We start from the raw sequence: 21,831 nt of genomic DNA, 5'->3' as shown, positions 1-21,831 counted from the left end.
GACCAGCATTTCCCAAAACATTTGGAGTGCAAGCATCAGCACCAGAGGTGGACTGATCACTGTTTTTTGGGGCCGATACCGATAGCTGATCACCTTTCGGCATGATTGGCCAACAGCTGATACCGATCAAGGACATGTCTTGTGTTTATTTTCAAGACATGACCCGTGCTTCTGTAGTCCGAAAAGCTCGGACTCGGAGTTAACAGGCCTTTAGTCTCACAGTCAAAAGTCAAATGGATTGCATCTCCATCTAGCAGTTGAACAAGGAACTGAAGGGTCTTGTGACCGAGGGGCTCTGCATAGGCCCGCAGCAATCCTTAAATGTAACTCATATGTTTTACGGTGCTGATCAGCTCTCAGGATCAGCCAAGTCAGAAAAATATCGGCTGGTCGCATATTTGGTCTGAAAATCGGCCGATACATATACACGATCCATTCATCTCTAATCAGTACCAAGTAGTAGAGAGAGACCTGAACGTGACACTGAGCGTGTTTACATGCACTTAACAATCCTATAACCAGTGGTGGACAGTAACTAAGTAAATGTAATTCGTTACTGTACTTAAGTCGTTTTTTTTCTTGTATCTGTACTTTACTTAAGTTTTTCCATTTTGGGTGACTTTTTACTTTCACTCCACTACATTTCAAAGTCAAATATCTGACTTTTTCCTCCACTACATTTTGAGAAATCTGTCGTTCCTTTTGGTTTCTACGTGTATAAAAACGTAACATGTCAAAACAAAAGAAGCGCAAAGCAAGAGCACCAATGATGAACTAACCTAACCTGTAAATAGACCACAATATAGAAATATGTCCACATATGCAGTCGTGACAGTACATTTTATAGTACATTTACATTTAAAGCATTTGGCTGACGCTCTTATCCAGAGCGACTTACAATTTGATTATTTTTACATAGGTAGGCCAAGGCGGTGTTAGGAGTCTTGCCCAAGGACTCTTATTGGTATAGAGTAGGTGTTTGCCCAGGTGGGGGATTGAACCTCAGTCTACAGTGTAGAAGGCAGAGGTGTTAACCACTACACTATGCCAACCACCTATAGTAAATTAGTTATGGTTAGTTTATGTTTATGAACAGAGGCCTACAGATCAATACAGTAAAGGAAAACTTATTTGTGATCCTGAGTTTAAAGCCAGTTTTTATTCAACTTGTAACTAATTTGTTGCTTGTGTGTAAAAAGTGATTTCAGAGCCACTCGGTTCTCCCTGATGGAAACTGTTTACCTTCAGTGTTTTGTGCTTATGATCATTTTAATAGACGTCAGCGTCACTCCTCTCCTTGGATCACCACCTTATAGTGGTGGAGGGGTTTGCGTGCTTGAATGATCTTAGGAGCTATGTTGTCTGGAGCAAAAGCTCCTGGTAGGGTCTCCCATGGCAAACTGGTCCTAGGTGACAGGTCAGACAAAGTGTGATCCATAATAACCCCTATGAAGACACAAAAACAGGACTTGTGTACCCTGCCCGGAACAGGGTTACCGGGGCCCCACCCTGGAGCCAGGCCTGGGGGAGGGGCTCGCCAGCGAGCGTCTGGTGGCCGGGCATTTACTCATGGTGCCCGGCCGGGCCCAGCCCGAAGGAGTTACATGAGTCCCCCCTCCCATCGACCCACCACCAATGGGAGGGGCAGTAGTAGGGGTTCGGTGCTTTGTGGATCGGGCAGTGTCCGAAGGCGTGGGCCTTGGCGTTCTGATCCTCGGTTGCTGAAACTGGCTTTTGGAACTTGGAACGTTACCTCACTGGCGGGGAAGGAGCCTGAGTTGGTGCGCGAGGTTGAGAGATACCGGCTAGATATAGTCGGGCTCACCTCAACACACAGCTTGGGCTCTGGGTCCAATCTCCTTGAGAGGGGCTGGACTTCTTTTCTGGAGTTGCCCATGGTGAGAGGCGGCGGGCAGGTGTGGGCTCTCTCATAGCCCCTCGACTCGGTGCCTGTATGTTGGGGTTTTCTCCGGTGGACGAGAGGGTAGCTTCCCTATGCCTTCGGGTTGGGGAACGGGTCCTGACTGCTGTCTGTGCTTATGCACCGAACAGCAGTTCAGAGTACCCAGCCTTCTTAGAGTCCTTGGAAAGGGTGCTTGAAAGTGCTCCTCCTGGAGACTCTATTGTCCTACTGGGGGACTTTAACGCTCACGTGGGCAATGACAGTGAGACCTGGAGGGGTGTGATTGGGGGGAATGGTCTGAACCCGAGTGGTGTTCAGTTTTTGGACTTCTGTGCAAACCACAGTTTGTCCATCACGAACACCATGTTTGAACACAAGGATGTCCATAAGTGCACATGGCACCAGGACACCCTAGGCCGCAGTTCAATGATTGACTTTGTAGTCGTGTCATCGGACTTGCGGTCATGTGTTTTGGACACTCGGGTAAAGAGAGGAGCTGAGCTGTCAACTGATCACCACCTGGTGGTGAGTTGGTTCAGGTGGTGGGGGAAGATGCCGGTCAGACCAGGCAAGCCCAAACGTATAGTGAGGGTTTGCTGGGAACGTCTGGCAGGAGAACCTGTCAGATTGATCTTCAACTCACACCTCTGTCAGAACTTTGACCAGATATGGGGGGAGTCGGGGGACATAGACTCAGAATGGGCCATGTTCCGTTCCTCCATTGCTGAAGCGGCTGACTGTAGCTGTGGCCGTAAGGTAGTTGGTGCCTGTCGGGGCGGTAATCCTCGAACCCGGTGGTGGACACCCCAGGCGAGAGATGCCGTCAAGCTGAAGAAGGAGTCCTACCGGGCATGGTTGGCCTGTGGGACACCAGAGGCAGCTGGCAGGTATCGACAGGCCAAGCGATCTGTGGCTTCAGTTGTCGCCAAGGCAAAAACCCGTGTATGGGAGGAGTTTGGTGAGGCCTTGGAAAGTGACTAAGTCGGCTCCGAAAAGATTCTGGCAAACCGTCAGGCGACTCAGAAGGGGAAAGCAGTGTGCCACTAGCACTGTATATAGTGGAGATGGTGTGCTGCTGACTTCGAATGAAGACGTCATTGGGCAGTGGAAGGAATACTTTGAGGACCTTCTCAATCCCGCCGACACGTTCTCCAGTGAGGAGGCTGAGTCTGGGGACATGGGAATAGGCTTGTCCATTACTGAGGCCGAAGTCGCTAAGGTAGTTAAGAAGCTCCTTGGTGGCAAGGCTCCAGGGGTGGATGAGATCCGCCCTGAGTTCCTCAAGGCTCTGGATGTTGTGGGGCTGTCTTGGCTGACACGCCTTTTCAACATTTCGTGGACATCGGGGGCGGTGCCACTGGATTGGCAGACTGGGGTGGTGGTGCCTCTTTTTAAAAAAGGGGACCGGAGGGTGTGTTCCAACTACAGGGGAATCACACTCCTCAGCCTCCCTGGCAAGGTCTATGCAGGGGTACTGGAGAAGAGAGTCCGGCTCATAGTCGAACCTCGGATCCAGGAGGAACAGTGCGGGTTCCGCCCTGGTCGTGGAACACTGGACCAACTCTTCACCCTCTCCAGGATTCTGGAGGGTTCATGGGAGTTTGCCCAAACAGTCCACATGTGCTTTGTGGATCTGGAGAAGGCATTCGACTGTGTTCCCCGGGGTATTCTGTGGGAGGTGCTTCGGGAGTACGGGGTACATGGCTCTTTGCTACGAGCCATTCAGGCCCTGTACAAACAAAGCTGGAGTTTGGTTCGCATAGCCGGCAGAAAGTCAGACTCGTTCCCAGTGAGAGTTGGACTCCGTCAGGGCTGCCCTTTGTCACCGATTCTATTCATAATTTTTATGGATAGAATTTCTAGGCGCAGTCAAGGGATGGAGGGTGTCCGGTTTGGTGACCTCAGGGTCACATCGCTGCTGTTTGCAGATGATGTGGTCCTATTGGGGACATCAGGCCGCGAACTTCAGCTTTCGCTGGATCGGTTTGCAGCCGAGTGTGAAGCGGCTGGGATGAGAATCAGTACCTCTAAATCCGAGACCATGGTTCTCAGGCGGAAAATGGTGGAGAGCCCTCTCTGGGTCGGGGATAGGCTCTTGCCTCAAGTGGAGGAGTTCAAGTATCTCGGGGTCTTGTTCACGAGTGATGGTACAAGGGAGCGGGAGATTGACAGGCGGATTGGTGCTGGGTCAGCAGTGATGCGGGCTCTTTACTGGTCTGTTGTGGTAAAGAAAGAGCTGAGCCATAAGGCAAGGTTCTCGATTTACCGGTCGATCTACGTTCCCACCCTCACCTATGGTCATGAGCTTTGGGTAATGACCGAAAGAATAAGATCGCGAATACAAGCGGCCGAAATGAGTTTCCTCCGCAGGGTGTCTGGACTCTCCCTTAGAGATAGGGTGAGAAGTTCAGTCATGCGGGAGGGACTCGGAGTAGAGCCGCTGCTTCTTCACGTCGAGAGGAGACAGCTGAGGTGGTTCGGGCATCTGGTTAGGATGCCTCCTGGACGCCTCCCTCGGGAGGTGTCACAGGCAAGTCCATCTGGGAGGAGACCCCGGGGAAGACCCAGGACACGCTGGCGCGCCTATATCGCCCAGCTGGCCTGGGAGCACCTCGGAATCCCCCTTGGAGAGCTGGTGGAAGTGGCTGGGGAAAGGGAGGTCTGGGCTTCATTGCTTAGGATGCTGCCCCCGTGACCCAAACCCCGGAGAAGCGGAAGATAATGGATGGATGGATGGATGGATGGTCAGCGTCACTAATTAATGACGTTCTATTAAAAGACTGGTTTACCAAGAGAGACGCTGGAGGATTTTCACCTGAAATGAGTTCATGAAGAGTCTTGTTATAAAAATGATAACAGGACATCAGAGCCAGAAGTACTCTTTTAGTACTTTTACTTTGTACTTAAGTACATTTGAAGGTAAATACTTTTGTACTTTTTCTCAAGTTGAGGTCTAGAGTAAGGACTTCTACTTTTACTGGAGTAATATTTTACCTTGGGTATCTCTGCTTTAACTCAAGTACATGATTTGTATACTTCGTCCACCTCTGCCTATAACTGCAGTAAATCAGATTTTGTCAGTAATCCCATCAACATGTTTACATGCTTTTGAGTAACTATATAATGGGTCTACATGAGCTGAGCAGTAATCAGATTTCTACTTTGCAACCAGCCAATAAACTCACAGAAGACGTCACGTAAACGTAACATAAAAATCTAACTTCATGCTGCGTTACATCATCTAGAAGACGAAGAATATTTAAATACTTTGCTCTGTGTTTGGTTTCAGCTCCTCTCCAAAAGTGTTTTGCTGCCATCTCGCGAGATCCACCGTCTGTTCTTGTGTATGCACAGTCTGACAAATCCAATAGAAATTGGAGTATGAGCTTACAGGCCCTGAGAAACCTGATTAGAGCTAAAATCCAGCTCTCTTTATCAGATTTTTTTAATTGTATTTCTCACTCACATGATGATGACAGACATCTAACACTGACTGAAAACTAGACGGTAGCATTATTTTTTCTAACCTCTGAATCCTTATAAATTTTAAAATATACAATATTAAAACACAAATTAACTGCTGACTCTTTTGTGGTTCTAAATATTAGCATTTTAACTAATGACCCATCACGTCTACCACGTTCATCATTTCATAAGCACTACAGCATAATAGAATGATCTGAGGAAGCCAACAACTAGTTAACAACACCCTGTAATAAGATAAGATCTGATCTACAGTTTTAGCACAGGAAGCTGGGCCTCAGCATAAAAGTGCATGTTCTCCCAAGAGCAACTATTACAGCTCCATTTGAACCTCAAAATACTGTCATATCTCATTGTGATTAGGTTGGAATTGAACTGATGTCTGTGCCAGCAGCTGAGAACTTCAATGATTGGTCCTAAACTGCCACTTGAATCTGCCTAGCCGGATTCATCCTGTGCAGGAACAACCTCCACGATTTCCAAAGCAGAGGGCCTGAGCTCAGGATATAATACACTGGAATAGCTGCAACATACCCTTGCAAGCCAGACTTTTGCCTATCGTGAAAGAATCTTGTGGATTTCTGTGTTTAGCAGGACAAAGAACAGTGACAGAAAATGGCCATCTAACTGACATGCAAACTGGACAAGCACAGGCTGCAGACAGCCAACCAGCAAGATACTGACCAAATCTGCATAGTTGTGGCCAGCTTACATTTATGGCATTTGGCTGACGTTCTTATCCAGAGCGACTTACAACTTGATCATTTTACACAGGTAGGCGAAGGCAGTGTTAGGAGTTTCGCCCAGGGACTCTTATTGATATAGTGTAGGGTGCTGACCCAGGCAGGGGATTGAACCCTAGTCTACAGCACAGAAAACAGAAGTGTTACCCACTACACTATACCAACCCCAGCTTAAAGGGTAATTACACCCTTTGTTTATTTTTTTTAATTCTACATACTTAATTGGGTAAGGTGTAAACAAAGTCACTCAGTAGTTTGACGTGAAATGCTCCACTCCAGAGAAAATCGTTGACTCAGAAGTGTTCACAGTAGCAGTAACCAGACGTCTAAAAAGTTTAATGCCTCTAAAAGCTTCCCCACAGAAAGCTATTACATGAAATGGTTACGGCTACCGTGCTAAGATGCAAAGATATTGTTTTTCGATAGTTTTACTTTATGTTCTTGACCTAAAGTGTATTTTTAACAGTCCCCAAAGAAAACATATTTTCTGATTCACAACTATTTTATCTTTACCAACATTAGGCCTACAAATAAAATCTCAGACGTTCACTGGTTTAGTACATAAAAGGGCTATATTTGTGACCCCTGGTTTCTATCAGTACCATTGTGAAGAAATCTGCGTCAGCAAGTTTCTCTACAATGAACTACTTCACATCAAACCACTATGAACAACTTTGTTAACATCTCCACGTTGGAATTAGGCAGAAATTAGAAAAAAAAAAAAAAAATCAGCGGAATTCCCAATTAATGTCCACAGATGTACACGGAGCGCCTGAGGATGAGACCAGCAATCACTTCTGGATTTAGGCGGCAGGTAATTCTTCTCAAATGCCCACTGATTTTTAGAATAAGTGTTTCCAGGATTCCAGGAGTTTGAAAGCACAGTGTACAGAAGTACAAGGAAACACATCAAAAGGTATCATCTGTGGTGACTGACAGTGTGATACAGATAGGCAGACTGAAAAATGCTGAGGTATGCTATTAATAGCCTGCACTTGTGTATTTAATAATAATTACCTGCTAAAATAGAAAGCACAATCACAAACTAAATGCTTAATTACATAGGATATTTTGGCAGCTTCTATGTTCAATATGCACTGAACGTATCGAATCAATCGGATTTAAATAGCTGTCTAAATATAGTCACTGCACACCTGAGTGACCGAAGACTCCAGGATGGCACACTGGGTTGGATGAGTTTGTGTAAACTGATAACGTCTGAATGCGACCCGTTCACATCTGCAGTGGCAATTAGCTCGCACAATCACATCCCTCTTACACAGTCCAGTTAACATACCAGCCTGTTGCTCTTAGGTCTGAGCCATCATCAATACAATGACATACAAGTCCTACAATTTGATTGTATAACTCAAATCCTACAATATTCATATGTAAATGGGAGCAGCTCAAAGGACACAAGGCAATCATGTTGCACAAGTTACCTAGCTGCTTGTCACACTGCAGAACTAGAACAAGGCCGTTGTGCAACTATGTCAGGTGTTGCATCAGACTCCCTCGCAGGCAAAGAACCATCATTTTTGCTAGTCACTAGAGATTATTTGAAAAAATAGAAAAGAAATGACATTCAGGCTCATCATTCAAACACTGATGTCAAGATACTGAACACCACTTATGCTTAAATAATTTGGTTTGTTCAGTTAGTCTTTCTAAATTAGACAAACTCCCAAACTCTGTAAACATCTGACTGTGACAATCCTTTGAATGGACTAAAAGAAACCAATCACCAAATTCAGCACGTGGAAGCAGCCTGTAATGAAATTCCAACTTCTTTTGCTCTTCCCAAATTCGATCTTCATGACCCACTTTAGACAATCAGCTATTTCTAGAAGCTTGCGATCACACTGATCCTAAACCTGGCTGGTTTTAATAAAGCTTTGAAGCTCCAGAATTGGAGACCTCTGCTTTAAGACAACATGATACACATTATGCAGCCCATCTCCAACAGGCTTGGCTTAGAATTCACTGCCAAAATGTGTGAATTTGTGGCATTATTTTAGTTATGTTGCTATATTTTGTCCATTTATAGAGTGTATTAACTGTAGAAACTCACAAAAAATATACAGAAGCATCTTTTGATTGATTTCAACCTAAACATCAAAACCATCCTTTTTTAAAATCAGGAACCGGCAGCCCAGCAACTCTGCCTACATCCATAACCCCACAATTGCAGCTTCAAATCATGCGTGACGCAGTACAGCAATCAGAAGAAGGAAGCAGACCAGCAGGTGTTCTTGTCCTAAGCATTATACTGAAGTCCTTGTAAACAGCATTACACTAAAATTCCCACATTGGTGGGAAACGTAAAAAATACAGAATAGCTTAACTCCTTAAAATCTCAGGCTTATTACATACTAAGGCTGATTACTCAGTAATTACAGCAAATTTAGTGCAAACTGACCATTACAGAAGTGTGAAATGAAGGTTTAGGTCCACCGACAGGCCCTGGCCATTTAAGGGGCTAAAAACAGGCAATAGAAAATGTTGTTTTGTGGTATGGACACTTTGGAATGCAATTTAAATTGGGCAATATGGCCAGTTACTGATTTGCATGTGCGAACGAGTGGATCTGTGCTGAAATGGTGACGTGTGTTCAGGTCATTTAGGGGGCCTCAGTTTAAAGTTCATGTACGAAGTTTGTTTTCAGTGATCGATCACCAACAGAACTTTTGCGGTACATCTTTAAATGTGACCTCAAATTTAAACAGGCAGTTTCGGATAAACCCTCCAAAGACCCTCCGAAGCAATGTTTGATCACACAGGGAAAGCAACACTAGACCACACAACAAAAGACTGATGTAAGCCAAAGCAAAAAACTCTAAAATGTACTCAGAAATTAAGAAGTACATGTCTTTCTTGCTACATGAACTATTAAAACTATTACACTGTAAAACCACTTCATGGTTTCATCGTGGTTTGGAGGTTGGATTCATTGAAGAACGTGCGTACTCTGACAGATACAGTGGAATGGCAGGGAAACCAGTAGCTTCAGTTGATGGGCATCCGAGAAGTCTTAAAACCTGAATAAGGTGACTACGACTCCAGGGACAGCCTGTGTGAGAGACCCTCAGAGTGGGTGGGACATACATGTGTGTGTGTGTGTGTGTGTGTGTGTGTGTGTATGTGTATATACATACAGAAACACACATATATATATATATATATATATATATATATATATATATATATATATATATATATATATATATATACACACACACACACACACACACACACACACATATACACACACATACATACACACACACACATACATATATACACACATATACACACACACACACACACATACATACGTGTGTATATACATACATACATACATACATGTGTACATACACACACACACACACACACACACACACACACACACACATACATTATATATATATATATATATATATATATATATATATATATATATATATATATATATATATATATATATACACACACACATATATACACCACACACATACATACATGTGTGTATATACATACATACATACACATACACCAACAACAACAACATCATCACCGCCCCCCCCCCCCTACCATTTTAAGAGCACACACACATCCACTCATGAAAGCTTCAGATAATTTCGTGTTTTGGGAAAGACGAGTGTTAATCACGCTGGAATAACCGTAACTCACTAAAACCCGCACCGGCCACGGTTTGTTGTCTGGCGCTCATCCGGGCAACACGTTACCACGAGTTACTCCCTGTTAGACAAAGCTAACCGAGCACCTGAGCAGAGCGCCGTTTGTGTCTGTCCCTCACCGACATGCTGGACCCCCAGATATACACTCACATTCAGGAGCCCCTCGCTCAGGACAAACGGATTAAAAGACTTCAGGGTCGTGGAAAGCAAGGCGGCGGCTGGGCGGTTCCGGCGGGCGCAGCATGAAGATCCCCAGCAGTGCTGGCGTTGGTGTTAATGTAGTTCACCGCGGAAGAGGAGCGAGTTTAGCCGAGTGTGGAACCACATTGGCGCCAAATGCTGTCAGTTTCTTACCATACCGCCTTTCGTTTGGTCAGAATGGTCACTTTGACACCTTTTTTCTGTATGAAGAAGTTAACGTGCAGACCCCTTTACCCCTGAACACGCCGTTTCTAAATAAGGTACATAAATAAGGGGCGGCTAACCACGGCAGTCGCCACGCGCCTACATACACACACACACACACACACTCAGGCGCACAGGCACTGACTTTGTGCTCCTCTAAGCGCTTATAAGCATCCCCACTTTTGTCCCACAGTACTGGCCATTTCAGTAGTAAACGCCTCATATCTAGCCGTGTGGTCGCACACGGTCCGCGCTCGTAGTCGTGTTTTATTCGGCTGCACACTGGGCGACTTCCCATGAAGCATGGTCCGTCCCCTCGACAACTCCAGCACATAAACATGACTCTTTTCAGGCAATTCGCAGCCAACAGGTCGATTTAGTGGTTTAATTTCCTCAGACTGAGCCCCGCTGGGTGAGCCGCCCTGCAGGGCAGTGAGTTATCCTATCTGTCCACATTCTCCCCAACCTGAGCGCTCCGGTACTGAGGGGCTGCAAGAAAGCGACCCGCGGCTGCTCGCGTGTTCGCAGAGGCGTTAGAAAGCGAGAGAAAAGCTAAGCTGTCCCCCCTCCGTGCACATAAACAGCGGCTGTGTGCGAGCACCCACCTGGTTCCGTCGAGGAAGCTCTCTGAGAAGCGAGGGGAAGGCGGAGGAGGCGGCCGTCTGCTCGTCGCTCTTCTAGACCATACCCATTCAACAGGGAAGCCACCGTGGAAATTTCCACCATGTGATGGCAGCCCTCCTCGAGCATCAAATTACACCCTCAGGCTGGGGGCACTTGGTGGGACCAGCTGGACGGCGGTCGCCTGTTGGAGCTTCTTTATCATAGCAGAGGGACACGGCCTGGTTGAGCTTGCATGAGGACTTCTCGCCAGCTTCGTCCTCAGTACAACTAACCCGCTCAAACCGTTTATCAGTGGTGGTTATCGTCGCTTTTTAGCTGACGCCCTTCAGTTCAACCAACTATGCCTTTATACACTGAGGAACAAGTTGATTGTAGAATCAACCTGACAAAATAGACAGGATTAGTGTCTTTGGGCCATTGTTAACATGTTCCTTTGTATGTGTTGTCTAGGCCTCACACCCAGCAACTAGGCAGGGTGTCCAGTTGTTTTCCAAGCCCTGCCCAAGTCCAGTGTCTTTAGACTAATCAGACATAGTCTGGAACCCAGTCCTTTTATGCCCACTCTACCCTTCAATATTCCCATTGAAAACCATGAGCTTGACTGAAGACTCTTCACCACTTTCATTCTTAAGACCCTTCATCTTTGAAATGTGTTTGTCAGTAGTGGGTATCGCCGCTCACTGATTGATGCTCTTCAGCTCAGCTTTAGTTAGTTCATATGTGGAGTTTCCAGTTACCGTCTGTGGAAGTGTAGATAAGGACTTTTTAAAATCACCTTGTATTTACGGTTATTGCAGTTGCTTTGCTTATGTCCATGGACAAGACTAACTCTGAGCCTAGTTGTTGTTACTTTTTGTTTACTTGTTTGTCAAAATTTCTAATACAAGTCACTATTTCTTGTGTAAACCTGAGTTGCTGAGGTGAATCTATTTAAGATCAGTTCATTTGGAGCAGGCCTACAGGCTGAAGAGTCATTTGCCCAAAAAGCTTGCCAACATTGGGCATCATTCAGCAATACGTTGGTTCTTAAATTTGTTCTTGAGAAAGGTCGTAAGAGAAGGTTTAACTTCGATTCATGATGTGTGGTCAAACCGCAGAACTGGTTGCACCTTTGTGCATAGATTCTGATCTTACCTAAGAACAAATTCCAGATATGAAAATGGCACGTCAGGATCTTTGTGAAAACTGCACAAGTAGATTTTAAGAAGAAATTAAGAAGGTTGGTGAATGAGGCACTTTCCTAGAGGTTTTGTGGGTTTCTGTTAATTAACTCTTATGTTTCTTCCATCCATCCATCCATCTATTTTCTAAGCTTCTTCTCCCTCAGGATGGAGGGCTGGAGCCTATCCCAGCAGTCATCGGGCAGAAGGCAGGATACACCCTAGACAGGTCGCCAGTCCATCGCAGGGCAGACAGACAGACACAGACAGTCACTCACACACTCACACCTAGGGGCAATTTTGCATGTCCAATCAGCCTGACTGGGAGGAAACCGGAGAACCCGGAGGAAACCCACACAGACACTGGGAGAACATGCAAACTCCACACAGAGAGGACCCCGGTCACTCTTATTTTTGTAGTTTACAAATAATTACCTTTGCAGAATGTTATCTTTCTGTCGTAGCACACTCCCGTGTTAAATGTGATGCATTTATATGTTTTGTTATTCTCACCACGGTGTTTAGTGTTCAGGTTTACCAGATCATCCTGGAGCCATGAATGCTTATAGAATGGCGAATTTGCGTGGAAATAGGTGATTCTAGTCTTACCTAAACCATTCATTCATTATAGCATGAAACAGTCCATTTAATGAAAGGGATTTCTTTTAATTGATGCCAATACAACACAAGGAAGAGTGTTTGATTCAAGTAAACCGAACTAATTTACCAGTAAGCAGAACTTAAAAAAGTAGAGCACTGCCAGCTCAGTGGAAACCATTTAAATATTATTGGGCTGTTTGAGTTGACCTTCCTTGCTGCAGAAGTGTGGATCACAGAAAATGAGAAAGTAACTATTGCTATATATAAAGTTTTTAAGCTTGAGCCTGTCAAGTTAATTACGTACATTTTCTTTCAAGGCAATACGTTTGCATGCCTTTATCAAGTAAAGTTAACTAATTTAAGTTAACAGTGTGGGTTTATGCCTCTGTTTAAGATCCTACAACGTTTCGAGTTGCCACACCATGCAAAAGCATAACATGCCACAATCTAATTCCAAGAGTCACAGTTATCCCACACTTGTATACACATGTAGCAACTTTCATTTTGTACCATTTGATTTCACTCGTGTGAGAGCTGTCTGACAGAGAGTAACACACCTATCAAGAATCCAGGGTGTGTCTCTCCCCAAGAATGGTTTCTACAGTAGTCGTTAGAGCACCATCAGCTGCACGTGGGCTCTGTCCCGTGCACATCTGGCAAACATGGTGTCAGAATAATTGTGTAATCAGAGCCATGGCAGTCTTTTTGATGTTGCCTGTTCAGTTTCAGAGAAGAACAGCTGGGCATTTACAGAGGGCCTTGTCAAATTAAATGACATTGAATCTTGTGCTGTGGTCTGAGGACACAGATGATCTAATACTTTGTCCTTGATCTGAATGCCATGGAATTTACCTAGTTCAGCAGGTCTACAGCATGATTCATTCATCAGACTTCAGCAGCTTTCTACACCCTTAAAAATAAAGATGCCAAAAGGGTTCTTTGAAGCAGTGACAATAAAGAATTATGTTTGCTTACCTAAGAGACCTTTCATGGATGTTTCTTCAGAAGGAGCCTCCACATCATGTTAATATTCCCTCACTGCTCATTCGTAGTTTAGTTAACTGATGCAGTTCTTTATGCAGCTAGAAAGCTCCTCAAGGTAATAGTCGTATGTATTTCTGGAAGAATGTTCTTATATGAAGTATCACATGAAATTGTAAAGTGGCCAGTGAGTGTTTCATTCTCATAGTTTGGGGCAGTCTACCTAACATGGGGCAGTCATGGGCTGGAGGTTAGTGAACCGGCCTTGTGACCGGAGTTGAAAGTATGTGACTGAGGTGTCCTTGAGCGAGGCACCTAACCCCAACTGCTCCCCAGGTGTTGCAGATAGGGCTTCCCACAGCTCCGGGCAATTGTTCTCACTGCTCTCTAGTATGTGTGTGCTCACTAGTGTGTGTGTGGTGTTTCACTGCACTCTTAATCTTAAACAGAGGTGATCAGTGAGTGCTTGCATTTACTCAGTTACCTGTATTTATGAAAACATTGGATATGATGAATTTGTACTTTCCTGAGTATTTTCAAATGATAAACGTACTTGTACTAGTGCATTTGCCACGAAATTAATATACTTTTTATACACTGCAGTTCTTTAAGTTACTTAAATCTTACCATGTAAGATGACTTACCATGTGTTACCATAAAGTGACTGAGTCAAGACAAAAACAGGCTAAAATGTGTATGTGCCGTGCTGCGAGTGCTCTGTAAAGCCTGAAATAATAATTTTGGGTGTCGTGTTGGAATCAGGCGTCTTTGTGTATTAGCGCAGATTTGAAATGAAGCTCTGGCTCAGTGTTTAGGTCTTAAATGCAATGAATACACGGTAGATAATTCACTCACTTCCTCAGAAGACACATCCTTCACCAGGTTTTGAATGAGTTCTCTTTGAATACTCTTTCAACTCACTCACTCGATCATCAGATTCATCCGCTCCAGCAAGGAGTCCAAAGCACAACCATTAGTCAATGTTCTTCTATACATTGCATGCAATTACACATTTCTAACAGAGAGGTCTCCAAATCCCCCAAACTATCTTAGCTTTAAATACTTGAATACTAATTACCCAGCTTGTTTTTTAGACCAGTACTTTTCCATTTACTTAGATAACTATTTACTTTTACTTAAGTAATCATTTTGGCTACAATACTTTCTAAAAACAAAAGGTTTCTGGAAGCTCTTTGAGTTTTGGTGGAACCTTACTATCTCCGGGAAGCTTAACTCCAGGAACGTTAACCGTGCCTCCAGGAATCAAATGTTCTTAAAAAAGTCTTAAGTCACACCTCTTGAAACTTAAACTCCCCTCTTTATTAAAGGCTCTGAGAGAAACCAAATCTGCCTTTTAAAGGTTCTTGAAACATGAATAATTCTTTAAAGAACATTTCAGTGGAGCCTTCATTTTATAGTTGGTTGCCCACTCTAATGAATAAACATTTTAAAACGTGTATTTTGCCATTAATACTATTCCCCATAATATTATAATTCCACATATGATTCAAATGTATCGTAAGCTCTTTCTAAATGGGCCGTAGAACATAAAGGAATATAATAGCTCAGTGGCAAAAAGCGTTAAATGAAAGAAAGTGGTTTGTGCCTCTTTGATATATTGGAACATAGCACCTCCAGTGACATTTGGCAGGGCATAACAGAATGCAGCGTCGGTTTACTAATGGTATTTTTGGAAGGGGTTTACCTTGACAAGTTAGCCAGGATGACCCAGTTCATAAAAATAGACTTTCATTAGAGAGTGCGGAGACAGACAGGGAGACAGGCAAGAGACCAAGGTGCAAATGAAGGGTTCATTTCTTGTAATATATGTTCTAGATCTCAGTCCTCACGCAAGTATCCACTTGTATATTGAGAAGCTGCAGTGCGATTCTAGTGGAATGCCTTACAGCGGGGCTTCGATACTTATTACACAAATGTTACTCATGTGAAAAGCATTTCTTCATTTTTGCGTTTACACCTTTTGAAATGCCAGCTGCCCTTTGCGTTGTGTGAACAATGGTCAGAAATAAGTTAAAAGGAAATTCTGTTCTGCATAACTCAGTGGATAAGATGTAAAAAAGTCATTCAGAGTTGTTTGGTGTGAAATACTTAATTCTAGAGAAACTTAGAGACAGAAATAGTCAGAGGAACCAGTTTAATGAGTTTAATGCCTCTAAAAGGTCCCTCATGGAAAGGCAGTACATGAAATAGTAATGAATTCACTTACTGGTACCTGAAAGATTGTTTTATGTTAGTTTAACAATAGTTTCGTGAAAAACGTTTGGCCTAAAATATATCCTTTGAGTACATTTATAATGGAGAGCAGGGGTGGGAATCTTTAGGCACCTCACGATTCGATTACATTTATCGATGCATCTTTTTTTCTATACAGGATTTCTATTTTCCTAATGTCTGAGGACTCGATAGTTTTAAAGCAAAGTATTTTTAATGATCCATAATGCATTTACTTCCAATATCTTTTATTAATAAATCAAATGGAAGTGATCTTGGCTCTTGCCTGTCTAGTAGCTATGAAAAGGCAAAGAGATTTAAGACGTCATTTGGAGACGAACGGACTTATTCGTATTTATAAGCACCTTAGTTGGTTTCCTGTTACGTTAAATCTGCAACGAGAGACTGTCAAACACTACAGCTGTGAAGATGAAGTCGCTTCTCTTTCGAATTTCCCCGTTCCACCTTAAATGGTGCCGCATTTACATTCGGTGCCTCAGTCAGAATTTAAGGTGGAACTGAAACATTTGAACAAGAAGTGACATCAGACTCATAAAACAGCCGAACGTTGAGAGACATTTTACAGTAAGCTGCTCAACTTCTGAGGAAAGGTTTCCTGATGGAAAGGGGAGGAAAGCCGCTGTAACGTTAGCTGAGCTAAAGCTTAAAGCAGAGCGAAGTGACTTTGTGTTTTCGTTCATATTTTTAGCCTATATTAGGACCTCAGCACACACTGAGACATACTGGGCATTAAATGTTGTGGCTCTCAAGGTGACTTGATTTTTGTTGAAAGGATAAAATGGCTCTTCTTAACATTTGTGTTGTGACTCCTGATCTAACCAGGCTTTAATGCAGAGCCGGTGGGATTTCTCACTCATCCAGCTGTGTTTCTGTTATGTGCCGCCACAGACTGTCCGGGCGCTGCACTCACCCTCTTCCAAGTTCCACCTTGTACGTTCTGTCAACATTATGGAATAAAAAAAAAAATTAGAAAATTGTTTTCGATATTTATGAATGGATTCAGAATCGTTCACGTCCGCATCGCGATGCATCTAAGAATCGAGTTTTTCCTGCACCCCTAATTGGAGAGGTAAGTGCAGGGCATTACAAGACAAAATTGCACCCAAAGAAAACCTTTGTCTTTGAAATGTGTTGCCATTTTATCCTCATTAGCATATAAAACTCAGCAGACATGTAGATTCACACATTTTTTTGGGTTTTGGATACTAAATAAAATGCTATATTTGTGTTGTAGGCATTGCAACTTGGTTCCGATCGCCTCCGCTGTGAAATCAGAGTGTGTAATCTTCTTTACAATGAACCAAAAATAACCTCTCTTTGGGCCTATTTTGTCTTACAATGCCCTGCAGATTCTTCTCTATCTGCTACTTATCTGCATTTATCTGAAAAGGATGTTTAAGGCCAACACTTTAATGCAAAACTATTGTAAATAGTTAAAAACTAAGGCATGCCATTCCTGACCGTTTCATTTCAATAGCTTTCTGTGAGGGAGCTTTTATAAGCGTTAAACTCTTCAGATGTCTGGTTCCTATCACCACCACTGTGAACATTTCTGACTCGTGAAGTTGCTCTAGCATTTCGCACCAAACCACTCTGAATGACTTTGTTTTCATCTCAACAAGTGCAATATGCATTATGCAATTATGAATTATTCCACATTAATAACAGTGTTCGACTGTACTGAGAAAAAACCTGTTTACCTTAACATAGTTAAAAATATTCTTTCTGTCTCATACGATTTTGTTACTGCAGTGAGGATTAGCAAAATAAGTTGTAAAAATGAACTGCAGTTTTATCTTTCTTGGTTATCTACAGTAGGTGCAGGTGGAATTGCTAGCACAGTCATGCAGGCTTTTAGTATGTGTCTGACTCCTCTGTGACAGCTGGGTTTTTAGACACCTTGTGTGCTCAAGTGTCCTGAATCCATCAGTCAGATATCAGGTATGCTTAGTTAGGTTTGTGCAGGCTAGTGCAGTGGGCTTGCTGGGCCAGAGGGAGTTTACTGATGTGTCAGTATGCAAGTTTGTACATGTTTTTTATGCAACACTGAACAGGTCACTGACTGCAGAGTGAGGCAGGAGTTACTTGTGCCTCTCTACAAATAAATAGGTCAGACTTTTGTATGTAGCTTATGTGACTATGTGATTCTACTAGTCTTGTCACAGTCTTTTCATTCATCAGGCATTTTTACAAGGGATATATGTTATGTTGGCATAATAACACTTCAATAACCTTAAATATTTACACTGCCTATCAACAGTCTGTGGACATCTTGCCTAATTTTTCACTGCCTTTTTCAATAAAGTAAGTCTTTGCTGACATAAATGACACAAGTGACATTTTTCAGGGTTCTTTGGAGTACTCCAATAGAAGAGCCCGTTTTTGGTTCCCCAAAGAACCAATAGATGGTTCTTCAAAGGGTGATTACACCGATTTTTTCGCTTTAAGGCACATGAAGAAATCATATCTGGGCAGTAAGTGTTTATTTGCTGTGAAAAACACTAATTTTAGAATGAATACAAACAGTATTATAGCTATTAATAACTATTTTATATGTCAGTTGGTTTATTTAACCGTTTCTAAACTTCTCCTTGTGACTGCTCAGAATTATTTGTAGTTATCATCCAATATCTGGTTTGGCTAATCAGCACTTCATTATGTTCAATCAGGTGTGCTGGCTGGATTTGAACAATTCAGTGTGATAGAGCCTGGAGAGGTGGTGATGGGAACCAGGGGTCACAACATACATAAATAAATGCTATTTTTTACTATCGAAAACCACCAGTGAACATTCACGTCTTCTGAGTTTTATATGTAGTGATGATGATGATGGCAAAATAGTAATAAAAATACATTTTTGAGGCACTATTTTGCCTCATAACACCCTGCATGTACCCTTCCACGATGGATGGATTTGAACCCTAAGAACTTTCTGCAAGGCAGCTATTTTAGATGCTTTGGATGTCTGGTTCCTATCACCTCCACTATGAACAATTCTGACACGCCAAGTTTCTCTAAAAGGGAAAATTTCCCATTAAACCACTGTGAATGACTGTTTACACCATAACCATTCAAATATGAAGACATTTAGAAAAATGTAAATGGAATTCTACTATAAAGAACTGTTTTTTTAAAGTTTAACCACCTCACATAATGTTAAAGTTTATACCCGTTTAAAAAGTCTTAAAAAGAGTGAAGGAATAATTTGGGTACATTCTGCAAAACTCAACGTATCAGAGGATCATCCTTGGTATGAAGAGTAAGTTTAGCCTACATAATAAATTATATATTATTATATGTGTTAGTGTGTGTTGTCCTGGTATGAGTAGATCAGACACAGTAGTGCTGCTGGAGTTTTTAAACACCTCAGTTTGACTGCTGGACTGAGAGTAGTCCACCAACAGTGTTCTGTGGGCAGTGTCCTTTGACTGCTGATGACGGGCTACAGGATGACCACTACGAACTGTACAGCAGTAGATGAGCTATCGTCTCTGACTTTACGTTTACAAGGTGGACTGACAAGGTAGGTGTGTCTAATAGACTGGACAGTGAGTGGACGCAGTGTTTAAATATAAGGAGGTGTATACGTCTCCTTGGAATCCTACACTTAACCGAATGTATCTAAATTTGGTTTACATGAGTAAAATAGTGATTGCAGTTGGTTAGTAATGAAATAGCAATGAAGCACCTTGTGGTGCCCACCACATTCTCCACACCGTGTGGGGAGCTTAGGTGGTGCGGCCATGCAAAGCAGCTCTCTGGATCACGTCGTGCCTTGGTTATAAATGGGCTATCATGTTATTATGTCGTTCAGTGGTAGCGTTAGTTTTTATTTATGTATGGTGGTGTGCATTGTTTGGCTAGCCTCCTCGTGTGATGCATCCCTCACTGTTTTCACTGTACGTTCACATTTGTGAAAGCCGCTGTTTTGCCTCAGTCAGACAAGCAGCTGTAGCACTAATATGAATGCATTTCTCTTTCCTTCCAGGACCTTGGACAGTCTTCAGTTATGACATTCTCCTGGACATGGTTTTATTATCACTTGTCAGTGATAGCCAAACAATGCAGTGAGGCATCAATACTATATTGTGTCAGACATGGGAGTGTGCAGGTTTTCGAGAGGAGCAGAGGGCTGAGAATCAGATGTGTGGGATGCTCCTGCTTATCCTTCAGTGTTGACACAGGTGCAAGTGAAAGTTTTAGAGTCATGGCCCTTTGTTTGAGTAAATCATGGTAAGATCGCAGCCATCGCATCGTCATGTGCACCTGCACTCTCTGCCCAAGGGAGGTGTCCAGGAGGCATCCTAACAAGATGCCCGAACCACCTCAACTCTCCAGGGCGGAACCGCACTGCTCCTCCTGAATCCGAGGTTCGACTATAAGCCGGACTCTCTTCTCCAGCACCCCTGCATGGACCTTACCAGGGAGGCTGAGGAGTGTGATTCCCCTGTAGTTGGAACACACCCTCCGGTCCCGCTTTTTAAAAAGAGGCACCACCACCCCAGTCTGCCAATCCAGTGGCACCACCCCCGATGTCCACGCAATGTTGAAAAGGCATGTCAGCCAAGACAGCCCCACAACATCCAGAGCCTTGAAGAACTCGGGTTGGATCTCATCCACCCCTGGAGCCCTGCCGCCAAGGAGCTTTTAACTACCTTAGCGACTTCGGCCTCAGTAATGGACAAGCCTATTCCCGTGTCCCCAGACTCTGCCTCCTCACTGGAGAACGTGTTGGTGGGATTGAGAAGGTCCTCAAAGTATTCCTTCCACCGCCCAATGACATCTTCAGTCGAAGTCAGCAGCACACCATCTCCACTATATACAGTGCTAGTGGCACACTGCTTTCCCCTTCTGAGTCGCCTGACGGTTTGCCAGAATCTTTTTGGAGCTGACTTAAAGTCACTTTCCAAGGCCTCACCGAACTCTTCCCACACCCGGGTTTTTGCCTTGGCAACGACTGAAGCCGCAGATCGCTTGGCCTGTCGATACCTGCCAGCTGCCTCTGGTGTCCTACAGGCCAACCATGACTCCTTCTTCAGCTTGACGGCATCTCTCACCTGGGGTGTCCACCACCGGGTTCAAGGATTACTGCCCCGACAGGCACCAACTACTTTAATGCACCTCCTTGTTGAAAAAAAATCATAGAACCCAATAAAAGTGAGTTATTCCACATGCATTTGATTGTTTCTTAATGGCGTCTAACGGCAACCATCAAGCCAATTCCTATTAGGAAGCAAAACCATCAGGTTTTATTCCTAATGGCCCTGCAAACACAGTTACGTTGTGAAAGCATACTGTTTTGGTGCCCACAACATTGTCTGCTTGGTGCTCTCTACATTGTCACATTGTTGAAATGTCATTCCTCATAAATGTAAAGTTAGGACAACGTTGTCTTGACAACTTTCTGGGAGGTTGTGACCATGTTGACGAGACAGTAATCGGTCCTATACTGACTCTACGTTGTCACAACCTCCTAAAATCCTTAAAAGGTTCTATTTTAATCACTATTACAGTTTTTGATAACCGATTCTAACCGATTCATGGCTTTCATGAGTTTCAGTAGCCTTTTTGTTTTTTTTCTGCGAATAAACCCGACATTCATGTCTTATTGTTCTGGTTTTACTGTAAAGTTTCCATATTTACTTACCTTATTATCAGTATGACAACATTAATATACTGTACATTCAGTGGAACTGTTGTTCGTGTTTCGTTGTTTTCCTCATAAAACGATTGGGGGCAGCCGTGGGCTGGAGGTTAGGACTGGAAGGTTGCCAAGTCAATCCCCAGTGCCGACAGTCCATGATTGAGGTGTCCTTGAGCAAGACAGCTAACCCCCAATTGCTCCCCAGGCGCCGTGGATAGGGCTGCCCACCGCTCTGGACAAGTATGCTCACTGCCCCCTAGTATGTGTGTGTATTCACTAGTGTGTATGTGGTGTTTCACTTCACGGATGGGTTAAATGCGGAGGTGGAATTTCCCCG

At 43.5% G+C, this 21,831-nt stretch overlaps 1 protein-coding gene across 1 annotated transcript in view; it reads right to left on the bottom strand.

Moving 5' to 3' along the window:
- The window catches only part of slc38a4 (solute carrier family 38 member 4), a 43,878-nt gene extending 32,808 nt beyond the window's left edge, over positions 1-11,070 (bottom strand). Inside the window, exon 1 of the mRNA XM_017683090.2 lies at positions 10,838-11,070. The gene's annotated coding sequence lies outside the window, so the exon portion shown is untranslated. The remainder of the gene's footprint in view (positions 1-10,837) is intronic.
- Positions 11,071-21,831: the final 10,761 nt, after the last annotated feature.

The sequence above is a fragment of the Pygocentrus nattereri genome, chromosome 11, assembly GCF_015220715.1.
Source record: "Pygocentrus nattereri isolate fPygNat1 chromosome 11, fPygNat1.pri, whole genome shotgun sequence".
Lineage (NCBI taxonomy): Eukaryota > Metazoa > Chordata > Actinopteri > Characiformes > Serrasalmidae > Pygocentrus > Pygocentrus nattereri.
Note: the sequence above shows the minus strand (reverse complement) of the source record. Positions and strands in the feature narration are given on the sequence as shown.